This window comes from Dreissena polymorpha, chromosome 2 (assembly GCF_020536995.1).
Source record: "Dreissena polymorpha isolate Duluth1 chromosome 2, UMN_Dpol_1.0, whole genome shotgun sequence".
In the NCBI taxonomy this organism is placed as follows: domain Eukaryota; kingdom Metazoa; phylum Mollusca; class Bivalvia; order Myida; family Dreissenidae; genus Dreissena; species Dreissena polymorpha.
Window position 1 is genome coordinate 71148202 of NC_068356.1, and position 16842 is coordinate 71165043.

The following is a 16842-nucleotide window of genomic DNA, read 5'->3' on the forward strand; positions in this document are numbered from 1 at the left end:
CCTCTACCTGAAAAGTCAAAATACCCAATACAAATAGATATAAAATGAAGAAAAAAACATGCATTTATGTATTTTAAGTGTATTTCTATGAATAATATGAGGTGATAAAGCTTGAAATATGCATGATTGTACTAAATATGAAAGCTGGCTCAGTTAAGCATCTGTTGCACTGTCAAAACTGTAAAAATGTCCGCCATTCCATGTAGGTGAAATGGGGCTCCGTTTGAATGTTCATGCTTTACGCACAAGCTATTGTTGCGTTACTGGATTGCGGAGTCCTTGGCGTTGAATTCTGACTTCTTGTAGCACAATAACATACACGGTTCAACCAAAATGCCTTTGAATTTAAGTCGGAAGCAATTTAGCCTTATTCGGCTATACAAGGGTGGGGGGGTCAACTTGAAAAAAACAACTATTCCAGGTCAAATAATCTGAATTCATGCATGTAATGCACTAATTTTCTTCTCTTTTGCTAAGAAATGACCAAACATCAGCCTTTCCCAGTCATATTTTGCACTTGCAGATGATATTAATTTTTCACATAAAGCTAGTTTAGGTTACAATATAGTAAAAGATTTCCTACACCAAATTCAATGTAAAAGCAATAACTTTAACGAAAAATAAGTCAAACTTTTGCGCATAGAGACCCTCATAACCATACCTTTTCTCGAAGAGCATTCCAAGCCGAATTGATTTAAGCAATAAAAAAGATAGGTCACGCGATATGCAAGAAAGAACTCGTCACGAATCAAAAGTCACTGTTTTACGGCCATCTATTTACCGGCTTCTATCCAGTTCATGAGGGTTTCCCGCCATCTGTCAAAGTCTTATGTAGTCTCCAATCTTCAGATAAAGAGTGAATTTCTAGTAAACAACAATGTTTTCCCTGCCACATGCACACAGAAATATACTCAAATAAAGTCATGGCAAGTGACCCTACAGAGAACCGTGTCTTCAAATAAATGATGTTCATGTTTTTAGAGAGTATAGCATTGCACTCCAAAAAGATTTAGTATATTGTAACCTAAAGGAAAAATATCTTCTGATTAAAATGTGTTTTTCTTGCATATTCTTATCTTCCTATTCATATTGCACACACATAATAAGTTTGGCAGGATTATCTGTCCATTTGGCCATTTTTTTTCATATTTTCACACGCGGGTGTTTTCGGTCCAAAGAAGGCGATTTTAGGCCTGTTAAAGCTTAAATGTCCCTTTAAGATTTAAATGTGCTAAGTTCAATATCTGCAACAAAATACCAAAACAAACCAAATGGACATGCACGTGGGGCTTATGCGGGGTGGTGAAAGAATGACTTTGTTAGATATTTTCACTCTAAGCAATTTTGATAATGTCAATTTTGTGGGTTTTTTTTTTAAATCACCCCAAAAATGTCAATTTCAAAGCAAAGAAAATCCAATTTCATCCAAGAAAATAAACAAATTAGTACAAATGAGAGATCAAAGATACTTTGAAGAGAAGAAATCAATAAGCTTCCAATAACTTGTTGTTTAGCACCAATAAAAGTGTGAAATCTTGAAACGCGCCTTGTCGCTCGGAGCCCATTTATTTGCCAGAGGCCAATGATATATCCTAGCATTTAATGTCATGGGTGCCTTTAAACTGCAGCAGATGGTCAATATGCATTGCCAGCTCTCATTTAGAGGTTCAATAGAATACAAAATTTCATATTTTTGGCACAAAATAAGTACTTTTGACTATTTTTATGGTGGCAATCTGGGTAAAAAATGGGGATTCATAACCAAGCGAAAGAAAAAATGCTCATTTTGGGGGTATAGAATGGACGGAAAGGTTAAAATGAACAAGATACATATATGTAGGCAAGCATTTTAAGCTTAGAAATGAGGTTCCATGTAGTAACAGGGGCAGAAAGGCAGCTCAGATCAATGCAGGCTTTCTGAAAGGGGTTTCTAGCACTTCTTTTGGGGACACAGCTTCCCGCAGAATTCTCAACACAACAAACATCATTGATCCATGTCACCTCTGTATGCAAAGACAAGCAAATAAAGTCAATACTGCCCTTAAATCACTGAATGAGAGAAGCATTTACCAAATAAAAAACAAAACTGGTTGCTGAAAGTGCCAAATTTTGTCAAAAAGATCCCTCTAATGTAAACGATGAAGGGGACACTCGCTACAACAATCCTATGTTTAAGTCGGACGCGACATCTTCTCAAGCCGGAACCATGACTGTAAGCATATTGTGAGAAAACAGTACCAAACACAAGCTAATTGTAGGGTAACAAGTAGCAAATCAACTCAGCTGTGCTGCATACATGCTCAGGAACAAGGATAAACATGTTGAGTGCCAACTTCTGCTGCCAACAGAGCACGAGCTTTATGTGTCAGGACGCGGAATAATCGATACAAACTGCATGGGAATTGCAAGACAGCAAGAGTTTGAGTGACCACAAAACTGATTAGGACAGTATTTCACACCTTAAGCATCATAAATATGCTTATTTGCCTGTGTACATGATAATAAATTAGTATTATTACCTGTTTTACCATCAACAACCCTTATCCAGTGGCCCTCGGCTTAGTCGCAGACATTCCTCTACCTGAAAAAGTCAAAATACCCAATACAAATAGATATAAAATGAAGAAAAAAAACATGCATTTATGTATTTTAAGTGTATTTCTATGAATAATATGAGGTGATAAAGCTTGAAATATGCATGATTGTACTAAATATGAAAGCTGGCTCAGTTAGCATCTGTTGCACTGTCAAAACTGTAAAAATGTCCGCCATTCCATGTAGGTGAAATGGGGCTCCGTTTGAATGTTCATGCTTTACGCACAAGCTATTGTTGCGTTACTGGATTGCGGAGTCCTTGGCGTTGAATTCTGACTTCTTGTAGCACAATAACACTACACGGTCAACCAAAATGCCTTTGAATTTAAGTCGGAAAGCAATTTAGCCCTTATTCGGCTATACAAGGGTGGGGGGTCAACTTGAAAAACAACTATTCCAGGTCAAATAATCTGAATTCATGCATGTAATGCACTAATTTTCTTCTCTTTTGCTAAGAAATGACCAAACATCAGCTTTCCCAGTCATATTTTGCACTTGCAGATGATATTACATTTTTCACATAAAGCTAGTTTAGGTTACAATATAGTAAAAGATTTCCTACACAAATTCAATGTAAAAGCAATAACTTTAACGAAAAATAAAGTCAAACTTTTGCGCATAGAGACCCTCATAACCATACCTTTTCTCGAAGAGCATTCCAAGCCGAATTGATTTAAGCAATAAAAAGATAGGTCACGCGATATGCAAGAAAGAACTCGTCACGAATCAAAAGTCACTGTTTTACGGCCATCTATTTACCGGCTTCTATCCAGTTCATGAGGGTTTCCCGCCATCTGTCAAAGTCTTATGTAGTCTCCAATCTTCAGATAAAAGAGTGAATTTCTAGTAAACAACAATGTTTTCCCTGCCACATGCACACAGAAATATACTCAAATAAAGTCATGGCAAGTGACCCTACAGAGAACCGTGTCTTCAAATAAATGATGTTCATGTTTTTAGAGAGTATAGCATTGCACTCCAAAAAGATTTAGTATATTGTAACCTAAAGGAAAAATATCTTCTGATTAAAATGTGTTTTTCTTGCATATTCTTATCTTCCTATTCATATTGCACACACATAATAAGTTTGGCAGGATTATCTGTCCATTTGGCCATTTTTTTTCATATTTTCACACGCGGGTGTTTTCGGTCCAAAGAAGGCGATTTTAGGCCTGTTAAAGCTTAAATGTCCCTTTAAGATTTAAATGTGCTAAGTTCAATATCTGCAACAAAATACCAAAACAAACCAAATGGACATGCACGTGGGGCTTATGCGGGGTGGTGAAAGAATGACTTTGTTAGATATTTTCACTCTAAGCAATTTTGATAATGTCAATTTTGTGGGTTTTTTTTTTAAATCACCCCAAAAATGTCAATTTCAAAGCAAAGAAAATCCAATTTCATCCAAGAAAATAAACAAATTAGTACAAATGAGAGATCAAAGATACTTTGAAGAGAAGAAATCAATAAGCTTCCAATAACTTGTTGTTTAGCACCAATAAAAGTGTGAAATCTTGAAACGCGCCTTGTCGCTCGGAGCCCATTTATTTGCCAGAGGCCAATGATATATCCTAGCATTTAATGTCATGGGTGCCTTTAAACTGCAGCAGATGGTCAATATGCATTGCCAGCTCTCATTTAGAGGTTCAATAGAATACAAAATTTCATATTTTTGGCACAAAATAAGTACTTTTGACTATTTTTATGGTGGCAATCTGGGTAAAAAATGGGGATTCATAACCAAGCGAAAGAAAAAATGCTCATTTTGGGGGTATAGAATGGACGGAAAGGTTAAAATGAACAAGATACATATATGTAGGCAAGCATTTTAAGCTTAGAAATGAGGTTCCATGTAGTAACAGGGGCAGAAAGGCAGCTCAGATCAATGCAGGCTTTCTGAAAGGGGTTTCTAGCACTTCTTTTGGGGACACAGCTTCCCGCAGAATTCTCAACACAACAAACATCATTGATCCATGTCACCTCTGTATGCAAAGACAAGCAAATAAAGTCAATACTGCCCTTAAATCACTGAATGAGAGAAGCATTTACCAAATAAAAAACAAAACTGGTTGCTGAAAGTGCCAAATTTTGTCAAAAAGATCCCTCTAATGTAAACGATGAAGGGGACACTCGCTACAACAATCCTATGTTTAAGTCGGACGCGACATCTTCTCAAGCCGGAACCATGACTGTAAGCATATTGTGAGAAAACAGTACCAAACACAAGCTAATTGTAGGGTAACAAGTAGCAAATCAACTCAGCTGTGCTGCATACATGCTCAGGAACAAGGATAAACATGTTGAGTGCCAACTTCTGCTGCCAACAGAGCACGAGCTTTATGTGTCAGGACGCGGAATAATCGATACAAACTGCATGGGAATTGCAAGACAGCAAGAGTTTGAGTGACCACAAAACTGATTAGGACAGTATTTCACACCTTAAGCATCATAAATATGCTTATTTGCCTGTGTACATGATAATAAATTAGTATTATTACCTGTTTTACCATCAACAACCCTTATCCAGTGGCCCTCGGCTTAGTCGCAGACATTCCTCTACCTGAAAAAGTCAAAATACCCAATACAAATAGATATAAAATGAAGAAAAAAACATGCATTTATGTATTTTAAGTGTATTTCTATGAATAATATGAGGTGATAAAGCTTGAAATATGCATGATTGTACTAAATATGAAAGCTGGCTCAGTTAAGCATCTGTTGCACTGTCAAAACTGTAAAAATGTCCGCCATTCCATGTAGGTGAAATGGGGCTCCGTTTGAATGTTCATGCTTTACGCACAAGCTATTGTTGCGTTACTGGATTGCGGAGTCCTTGGCGTTGAATTCTGACTTCTTGTAGCACAATAACACTACACGGTCAACCAAAATGCCTTTGAATTTAAGTCGGAAAGCAATTTAGCCCTTATTCGGCTATACAAGGGTGGGGGGGTCAACTTGAAAAACAACTATTCCAGGTCAAATAATCTGAATTCATGCATGTAATGCACTAATTTTCTTCTCTTTTGCTAAGAAATGACCAAACATCAGCTTTCCCAGTCATATTTTGCACTTGCAGATGATATTACATTTTTCACATAAAGCTAGTTTAGGTTACAATATAGTAAAAGATTTCCTACACAAATTCAATGTAAAAGCAATAACTTTAACGAAAAATAAAGTCAAACTTTTGCGCATAGAGACCCTCATAACCATACCTTTTCTCGAAGAGCATTCCAAGCCGAATTGATTTAAGCAATAAAAAAGATAGGTCACGCGATATGCAAGAAAGAACTCGTCACGAATCAAAAGTCACTGTTTTACGGCCATCTATTTACCGGCTTCTATCCAGTTCATGAGGGTTTCCCGCCATCTGTCAAAGTCTTATGTAGTCTCCAATCTTCAGATAAAAGAGTGAATTTCTAGTAAACAACAATGTTTTCCCTGCCACATGCACACAGAAATATACTCAAATAAAGTCATGGCAAGTGACCCTACAGAGAACCGTGTCTTCAAATAAATGATGTTCATGTTTTTAGAGAGTATAGCATTGCACTCCAAAAAGATTTAGTATATTGTAACCTAAAGGAAAAATATCTTCTGATTAAAATGTGTTTTTCTTGCATATTCTTATCTTCCTATTCATATTGCACACACATAATAAGTTTGGCAGGATTATCTGTCCATTTGGCCATTTTTTTTCATATTTTCACACGCGGGTGTTTTCGGTCCAAAGAAGGCGATTTTAGGCCTGTTAAAGCTTAAATGTCCCTTTAAGATTTAAATGTGCTAAGTTCAATATCTGCAACAAAATACCAAAACAAACCAAATGGACATGCACATGGGGCTTATGCGGGGTGGTGAAAGAATGACTTTGTTAGATATTTTCACTCTAAGCAATTTTGATAATGTCAATTTTGTGGTTTTTTTTTTTAAATCACCCCAAAAATGTCAATTTCAAAGCAAAGAAAATCCAATTTCATCCAAGAAAATAAACAAATTAGTACAAATGAGAGATCAAAGATACTTTGAAGAGAAGAAATCAATAAGCTTCCAATAACTTGTTGTTTAGCACCAATAAAAGTGTGAAATCTTGAAACGCGCCTTGTCGCTCGGAGCCCATTTATTTGCCAGAGGCCAATGATATATCCTAGCATTTAATGTCATGGGTGCCTTTAAACTGCAGCAGATGGTCAATATGCATTGCCAGCTCTCATTTAGAGGTTCAATAGAATACAAAATTTCATATTTTTGGCACAAAATAAGTACTTTTGACTATTTTTATGGTGGCAATCTGGGTAAAAAATGGGGATTCATAACCAAGCGAAAGAAAAAATGCTCATTTTGGGGGTATAGAATGGACGGAAAGGTTAAAATGAACAAGATACATATATGTAGGCAAGCATTTTAAGCTTAGAAATGAGGTTCCATGTAGTAACAGGGGCAGAAAGGCAGCTCAGATCAATGCAGGCTTTCTGAAAGGGGTTTCTAGCACTTCTTTTGGGGACACAGCTTCCCGCAGAATTCTCAACACAACAAACATCATTGATCCATGTCACCTCTGTATGCAAAGACAAGCAAATAAAGTCAATACTGCCCTTAAATCACTGAATGAGAGAAGCATTTACCAAATAAAAAACAAAACTGGTTGCTGAAAGTGCCAAATTTTGTCAAAAAGATCCCTCTAATGTAAACGATGAAGGGGACACTCGCTACAACAATCCTATGTTTAAGTCGGACGCGACATCTTCTCAAGCCGGAACCATGACTGTAAGCATATTGTGAGAAAACAGTACCAAACACAAGCTAATTGTAGGGTAACAAGTAGCAAATCAACTCAGCTGTGCTGCATACATGCTCAGGAACAAGGATAAACATGTTGAGTGCCAACTTCTGCTGCCAACAGAGCACGAGCTTTATGTGTCAGGACGCGGAATAATCGATACAAACTGCATGGGAATTGCAAGACAGCAAGAGTTTGAGTGACCACAAAACTGATTAGGACAGTATTTCACACCTTAAGCATCATAAATATGCTTATTTGCCTGTGTACATGATAATAAATTAGTATTATTACCTGTTTTACCATCAACAACCCTTATCCAGTGGCCCTCGGCTTAGTCGCAGACATTCCTCTACCTGAAAAAGTCAAAATACCCAATACAAATAGATATAAAATGAAGAAAAAAAACATGCATTTATGTATTTTAAGTGTATTTCTATGAATAATATGAGGTGATAAAGCTTGAAATATGCATGATTGTACTAAATATGAAAGCTGGCTCAGTTAAGCATCTGTTGCACTGTCAAAACTGTAAAAATGTCCGCCATTCCATGTAGGTGAAATGGGGCTCCGTTTGAATGTTCATGCTTTACGCACAAGCTATTGTTGCGTTACTGGATTGCGGAGTCCTTGGCGTTGAATTCTGACTTCTTGTAGCACAATAACACTACACGGTCAACCAAAATGCCTTTGAATTTAAGTCGGAAAGCAATTTAGCCCTTATTCGGCTATACAAGGGTGGGGGGTCAACTTGAAAAACAACTATTCCAGGTCAAATAATCTGAATTCATGCATGTAATGCACTAATTTTCTTCTCTTTTGCTAAGAAATGACCAAACATCAGCTTTCCCAGTCATATTTTGCACTTGCAGATGATATTACATTTTTCACATAAAGCTAGTTTAGGTTACAATATAGTAAAAGATTTCCTACACAAATTCAATGTAAAAGCAATAACTTTAACGAAAAATAAAGTCAAACTTTTGCGCATAGAGACCCTCATAACCATACCTTTTCTCGAAGAGCATTCCAAGCCGAATTGATTTAAGCAATAAAAAAGATAGGTCACGCGATATGCAAGAAAGAACTCGTCACGAATCAAAAGTCACTGTTTTACGGCCATCTATTTACCGGCTTCTATCCAGTTCATGAGGGTTTCCCGCCATCTGTCAAAGTCTTATGTAGTCTCCAATCTTCAGATAAAAGAGTGAATTTCTAGTAAACAACAATGTTTTCCCTGCCACATGCACACAGAAATATACTCAAATAAAGTCATGGCAAGTGACCCTACAGAGAACCGTGTCTTCAAATAAATGATGTTCATGTTTTTAGAGAGTATAGCATTGCACTCCAAAAAGATTTAGTATATTGTAACCTAAAGGAAAAATATCTTCTGATTAAAATGTGTTTTTCTTGCATATTCTTATCTTCCTATTCATATTGCACACACATAATAAGTTTGGCAGGATTATCTGTCCATTTGGCCATTTTTTTTCATATTTTCACACGCGGGTGTTTTCGGTCCAAAGAAGGCGATTTTAGGCCTGTTAAAGCTTAAATGTCCCTTTAAGATTTAAATGTGCTAAGTTCAATATCTGCAACAAAATACCAAAACAAACCAAATGGACATGCACGTGGGGCTTATGCGGGGTGGTGAAAGAATGACTTTGTTAGATATTTTCACTCTAAGCAATTTTGATAATGTCAATTTTGTGGGTTTTTTTTTTTAAATCACCCCAAAAATGTCAATTTCAAAGCAAAGAAAATCCAATTTCATCCAAGAAAATAAACAAATTAGTACAAATGAGAGATCAAAGATACTTTGAAGAGAAGAAATCAATAAGCTTCCAATAACTTGTTGTTTAGCACCAATAAAAGTGTGAAATCTTGAAACGCGCCTTGTCGCTCGGAGCCCATTTATTTGCCAGAGGCCAATGATATATCCTAGCATTTAATGTCATGGGTGCCTTTAAACTGCAGCAGATGGTCAATATGCATTGCCAGCTCTCATTTAGAGGTTCAATAGAATACAAAATTTCATATTTTTGGCACAAAATAAGTACTTTTGACTATTTTTATGGTGGCAATCTGGGTAAAAAATGGGGATTCATAACCAAGCGAAAGAAAAAATGCTCATTTTGGGGGTATAGAATGGACGGAAAGGTTAAAATGAACAAGATACATATATGTAGGCAAGCATTTTAAGCTTAGAAATGAGGTTCCATGTAGTAACAGGGGCAGAAAGGCAGCTCAGATCAATGCAGGCTTTCTGAAAGGGGTTTCTAGCACTTCTTTTGGGGACACAGCTTCCCGCAGAATTCTCAACACAACAAACATCATTGATCCATGTCACCTCTGTATGCAAAGACAAGCAAATAAAGTCAATACTGCCCTTAAATCACTGAATGAGAGAAGCATTTACCAAATAAAAAACAAAACTGGTTGCTGAAAGTGCCAAATTTTGTCAAAAAGATCCCTCTAATGTAAACGATGAAGGGGACACTCGCTACAACAATCCTATGTTTAAGTCGGACGCGACATCTTCTCAAGCCGGAACCATGACTGTAAGCATATTGTGAGAAAACAGTACCAAACACAAGCTAATTGTAGGGTAACAAGTAGCAAATCAACTCAGCTGTGCTGCATACATGCTCAGGAACAAGGATAAACATGTTGAGTGCCAACTTCTGCTGCCAACAGAGCACGAGCTTTATGTGTCAGGACGCGGAATAATCGATACAAACTGCATGGGAATTGCAAGACAGCAAGAGTTTGAGTGACCACAAAACTGATTAGGACAGTATTTCACACCTTAAGCATCATAAATATGCTTATTTGCCTGTGTACATGATAATAAATTAGTATTATTACCTGTTTTACCATCAACAACCCTTATCCAGTGGCCCTCGGCTTAGTCGCAGACATTCCTCTACCTGAAAAAGTCAAAATACCCAATACAAATAGATATAAAATGAAGAAAAAAACATGCATTTATGTATTTTAAGTGTATTTCTATGAATAATATGAGGTGATAAAGCTTGAAATATGCATGATTGTACTAAATATGAAAGCTGGCTCAGTTAAGCATCTGTTGCACTGTCAAAACTGTAAAAATGTCCGCCATTCCATGTAGGTGAAATGGGGCTCCGTTTGAATGTTCATGCTTTACGCACAAGCTATTGTTGCGTTACTGGATTGCGGAGTCCTTGGCGTTGAATTCTGACTTCTTGTAGCACAATAACACTACACGGTCAACCAAAATGCCTTTGAATTTAAGTCGGAAAGCAATTTAGCCCTTATTCGGCTATACAAGGGTGGGGGGTCAACTTGAAAAACAACTATTCCAGGTCAAATAATCTGAATTCATGCATGTAATGCACTAATTTTCTTCTCTTTTGCTAAGAAATGACCAAACATCAGCTTTCCCAGTCATATTTTGCACTTGCAGATGATATTACATTTTTCACATAAAGCTAGTTTAGGTTACAATATAGTAAAAGATTTCCTACACAAATTCAATGTAAAAGCAATAACTTTAACGAAAAATAAAGTCAAACTTTTGCGCATAGAGACCCTCATAACCATACCTTTTCTCGAAGAGCATTCCAAGCCGAATTGATTTAAGCAATAAAAAAGATAGGTCACGCGATATGCAAGAAAGAACTCGTCACGAATCAAAAGTCACTGTTTTACGGCCATCTATTTACCGGCTTCTATCCAGTTCATGAGGGTTTCCCGCCATCTGTCAAAGTCTTATGTAGTCTCCAATCTTCAGATAAAAGAGTGAATTTCTAGTAAACAACAATGTTTTCCCTGCCACATGCACACAGAAATATACTCAAATAAAGTCATGGCAAGTGACCCTACAGAGAACCGTGTCTTCAAATAAATGATGTTCATGTTTTTAGAGAGTATAGCATTGCACTCCAAAAAGATTTAGTATATTGTAACCTAAAGGAAAAATATCTTCTGATTAAAATGTGTTTTTCTTGCATATTCTTATCTTCCTATTCATATTGCACACACATAATAAGTTTGGCAGGATTATCTGTCCATTTGGCCATTTTTTTTCATATTTTCACACGCGGGTGTTTTCGGTCCAAAGAAGGCGATTTTAGGCCTGTTAAAGCTTAAATGTCCCTTTAAGATTTAAATGTGCTAAGTTCAATATCTGCAACAAAATACCAAAACAAACCAAATGGACATGCACGTGGGGCTTATGCGGGGTGGTGAAAGAATGACTTTGTTAGATATTTTCACTCTAAGCAATTTTGATAATGTCAATTTTGTGGTTTTTTTTTTTAAATCACCCCAAAAATGTCAATTTCAAAGCAAAGAAAATCCAATTTCATCCAAGAAAATAAACAAATTAGTACAAATGAGAGATCAAAGATACTTTGAAGAGAAGAAATCAATAAGCTTCCAATAACTTGTTGTTTAGCACCAATAAAAGTGTGAAATCTTGAAACGCGCCTTGTCGCTCGGAGCCCATTTATTTGCCAGAGGCCAATGATATATCCTAGCATTTAATGTCATGGGTGCCTTTAAACTGCAGCAGATGGTCAATATGCATTGCCAGCTCTCATTTAGAGGTTCAATAGAATACAAAATTTCATATTTTTGGCACAAAATAAGTACTTTTGACTATTTTTATGGTGGCAATCTGGGTAAAAAATGGGGATTCATAACCAAGCGAAAGAAAAAAATGCTCATTTTGGGGGTATAGAATGGACGGAAAGGTTAAAATGAACAAGATACATATATGTAGGCAAGCATTTTAAGCTTAGAAATGAGGTTCCATGTAGTAACAGGGGCAGAAAGGCAGCTCAGATCAATGCAGGCTTTCTGAAAGGGGTTTCTAGCACTTCTTTTGGGGACACAGCTTCCCGCAGAATTCTCAACACAACAAACATCATTGATCCATGTCACCTCTGTATGCAAAGACAAGCAAATAAAGTCAATACTGCCCTTAAATCACTGAATGAGAGAAGCATTTACCAAATAAAAAACAAAACTGGTTGCTGAAAGTGCCAAATTTTGTCAAAAAGATCCCTCTAATGTAAACGATGAAGGGGACACTCGCTACAACAATCCTATGTTTAAGTCGGACGCGACATCTTCTCAAGCAGGAACCATGACTGTAAGCATATTGTGAGAAAACAGTACCAAACACAAGCTAATTGTAGGGTAACAAGTAGCAAATCAACTCAGCTGTGCTGCATACATGCTCAGGAACAAGGATAAACATGTTGAGTGCCAACTTCTGCTGCCAACAGAGCACGAGCTTTATGTGTCAGGACGCGGAATAATCGATACAAACTGCATGGGAATTGCAAGACAGCAAGAGTTTGAGTGACCACAAAACTGATTAGGACAGTATTTCACACCTTAAGCATCATAAATATGCTTATTTGCCTGTGTACATGATAATAAATTAGTATTATTACCTGTTTTACCATCAACAACCCTTATCCAGTGGCCCTCGGCTTAGTCGCAGACATTCCTCTACCTGAAAAAGTCAAAATACCCAATACAAATAGATATAAAATGAAGAAAAAAACATGCATTTATGTATTTTAAGTGTATTTCTATGAATAATATGAGGTGATAAAGCTTGAAATATGCATGATTGTACTAAATATGAAAGCTGGCTCAGTTAAGCATCTGTTGCACTGTCAAAACTGTAAAAATGTCCGCCATTCCATGTAGGTGAAATGGGGCTCCGTTTGAATGTTCATGCTTTACGCACAAGCTATTGTTGCGTTACTGGATTGCGGAGTCCTTGGCGTTGAATTCTGACTTCTTGTAGCACAATAACACTACACGGTCAACCAAAATGCCTTTGAATTTAAGTCGGAAAGCAATTTAGCCCTTATTCGGCTATACAAGGGTGGGGGGTCAACTTGAAAAACAACTATTCCAGGTCAAATAATCTGAATTCATGCATGTAATGCACTAATTTTCTTCTCTTTTGCTAAGAAATGACCAAACATCAGCTTTCCCAGTCATATTTTGCACTTGCAGATGATATTACATTTTTCACATAAAGCTAGTTTAGGTTACAATATAGTAAAAGATTTCCTACACAAATTCAATGTAAAAGCAATAACTTTAACGAAAAATAAAGTCAAACTTTTGCGCATAGAGACCCTCATAACCATACCTTTTCTCGAAGAGCATTCCAAGCCGAATTGATTTAAGCAATAAAAAAGATAGGTCACGCGATATGCAAGAAAGAACTCGTCACGAATCAAAAGTCACTGTTTTACGGCCATCTATTTACCGGCTTCTATCCAGTTCATGAGGGTTTCCCGCCATCTGTCAAAGTCTTATGTAGTCTCCAATCTTCAGATAAAAGAGTGAATTTCTAGTAAACAACAATGTTTTCCCTGCCACATGCACACAGAAATATACTCAAATAAAGTCATGGCAAGTGACCCTACAGAGAACCGTGTCTTCAAATAAATGATGTTCATGTTTTTAGAGAGTATAGCACTCCAAAAAGATTTAGTATATTGTAACCTACATACATCAGAGAGACGGTGTGGTGTAGCCCACTGTCCGATGCGTTCAGATTGGTCCGGAGATAGTAAATGTAACGGGAGGCGGCCGTCATATTGGATTTGGAACTACTTTAGAAAACAAGATGGCGGCCCCCTCGTAAAGAGGAAAAATTTAAACATGTGTTTTAGCTCGTCTTTTTCAAGATAACATTCTTAAAGTAATAATTTAATGTAGATCTGTGAATTCCCACAACTTACTTAAAAACTTGTTAAAATTTAAAGATGCCATTACTGACATACGTGGAACTGATAGGGAGTACACAATTTTAAATTTACTCGATGTCAATACTATCCTCGAGTGCCCAATTTCGACGCATACAAGCAGTTTGTTGAAGTTTTGTTGCTCAATATAGGGATTTATGTAATAAATTTTGTTATTTCATTACACATGCACCTTTTATTTACACATTTTAAATTCAATCGATTGTGTTATCAACAAAAATTCGTTGAAAAACGAAATGACCCAAGTCTATGTAACGGCGGCCATATCTGTTGAGAGTGCCCTAAAACGACGCATCTGATTGGTTATATGATTTTAATGTAAATATCACTCCTGTGGAGACTGAATGCATAAAATAATAACTCATGGTTGTTCTACTTAAATGTGTAATTGCTTTAAATGTAATATGAAACTGAAATTAATTAAATCAATTAAGATTTTTAATTGTGTGATGCCATACTGTATGGCAGTGGTTTTAATAGGGGCCTGTGTCAGCAACCCTGTCATAAGCTGTGTTTATGGAAGATATGTGAATATAACCTGTAGTTCTTTTGTGGAACCTGCACTTATAATTAATTAAATGAAAATTAGTAATAAACATAATATGCAATTACCAACATAAACACGTGCTACATATAGTTAAAATTGTATTACAGCATAACGAAAAACATATCCGGACTTCAAATGAAAGTTTACGCGTACACCTTTTTCATAGTGAAAATAAATCTATTTATACCATGTTTTGTCAAATGGCAGTCACGTGACTTATGAATGAAATTGTGAACTTTTGCATACGAAACCGATGCATTATCCCACGGTCTTATTAACAAAGACAATTGGGTGTAAAGTGTTCAAAAGTTTTGCATAAAGTAAAGTACATAAAAATCCATCAATTGCAAACCGATCAACCATATCTTACCTTTTAACCCGCTATTTTCCACATAACACACAATAACTATAGTAATTTGTGCGAAGAGTACCATTTGCTATTGTATGACGTCAACGGATGTCGCTCATGTATCAAACAAAGGCAAAACAAAAAATGCGTCGAATTGGGGCAGCGTCGATTCGGGTCACTCAACGATATAAGTTATAGTATTGACATCGAGTAAATATAAAAATTAAATCGACTGTTTTCGTTATATTTTGTGAGATACGAGGATTGCTTACATAAACTTGATAAAGTATGAAACACATCACTCATTGTATTAGCATGGATGGCCGAGTGTAGTTGCAATAATCCAACTCCCAGCTATTGACCCTCCGGGTACGTATGTACTCATAAAAAGCTCAGATCATTTAAGAAGAACTAGGCCGAGTGGTCCAAACGGTAGACTTTTACTCCACGGGGTCAATGGTTCGAGCCCATTTGAGGGTTACTTTTGCTCGATTGGTCATTGTCGGCTCGGGTACTACTTACATGTACCCCGGGTACTCTTAAGTATACTTACATGTACCCCAGGTATGGTTAATATACTTAATCGTACCCGGTCGATTTTAGACTGTACCCGAGTTATATTTCGCCCAAAATCCGATGTCGTAAAACGCGCTACCGATTATCTTAAACAAATTTCTCTTTTAACAAAACTGCACTAACATGCTTTTTGAATATGAGTTTCGATAATAATTTTAATATAGAGGCCATCTTACAAAGACCGATTTAGCGTTACATTTCCCGGGTACGTTTTAGTATATTTACCGTACCCGGGGTACATGTAAGTATACTTAAGAGTACCCGGGGTACATGTAAGTAGTACCCGAGCCAACAATTACCAATCAAGCGTTACTTTTTTATTTTTATTCAATTTTATTCTTTTATTCTTTTTTTTTTATTGCAGCTTTTTAGATCCAATGTTTGCATTTATCAATATAGCATAGAGTCTATAATGAAAAAGATAATTTTGGGAGTTCTTATGTTATTGTTAGATTTTGTGACATTTAAAGGATTGCTTATATAAAGTATAAAATAAACCACTTACTATATGGGAGCACTGATGGCCCATAAGTTTAAGCTTTTACTCCAAGGGTCAGTGGATCGAGCCCAGTTAAGGAAGACTTCCTTTCTTTTGTTTTCTTTTTTATTATTTTTTATTGGAGTATTTTGCTCAAATGTTTACTTATCAATTTAAAGTATTTAATAACAAACTTCAATACATGTCTAATCTGTGAGTGTGAAAACATCCCTTTGATATTGCTAGTTTTCCTCTTACATGCCCTTGTATTTTAAGATAGAATACTTTCCTCTCCAGAGGAAAGAGGTATGGGTTTGAATCCCATCGGGGGCTTCAGAGGATGATTCATTTTGAGACAAATGTTAATATTTGCTTTAGTGTATCCCAAAATTAGCCTTATATTAAATATATAACTGTGAAATATAATTCAAAATAATGTTTGTTTCTATATACATTGTGATCCATGGACATGAACATTCAATTATGCACGAAACATGTATGATTTGAGGGAAGAATACGACAGCAAACTTAGAATGGACATTCATTTAAGATTGTTAAGTAACCAAAACTATAAATGTTGTAAAGCTTAAAATTGTGTATGACGTCCTTGCTTCTGGACAGCAAAACAGTTTAGGCATAAATGATTACTCTTTTTCTTTAGAATCAACATTGATGCATTATTACTTAAGCAAAGTTGAACTTTTTAAAAACTCGATGAATTGGGAACTGAAT

The 16842-nt window shown here is 36.3% G+C and overlaps 1 long non-coding RNA gene across 1 annotated transcript; it reads right to left on the reverse strand.

Annotated features, from left to right (window-relative positions):
- Positions 1-652: 652 nt before the first annotated feature.
- On the reverse strand, positions 653-13863 carry LOC127867545 (uncharacterized). The gene is made up of 8 exons (XR_008043543.1): positions 13539-13863; positions 12823-12884; positions 10963-11144; positions 10247-10308; positions 7670-7731; positions 5094-5155; positions 2520-2581; positions 653-843 (listed from the first exon to the last, which is right to left on the reverse strand). It is a non-coding gene; the product is annotated as an uncharacterized LOC127867545 (long non-coding RNA).
- Positions 13864-16842: the final 2979 nt, after the last annotated feature.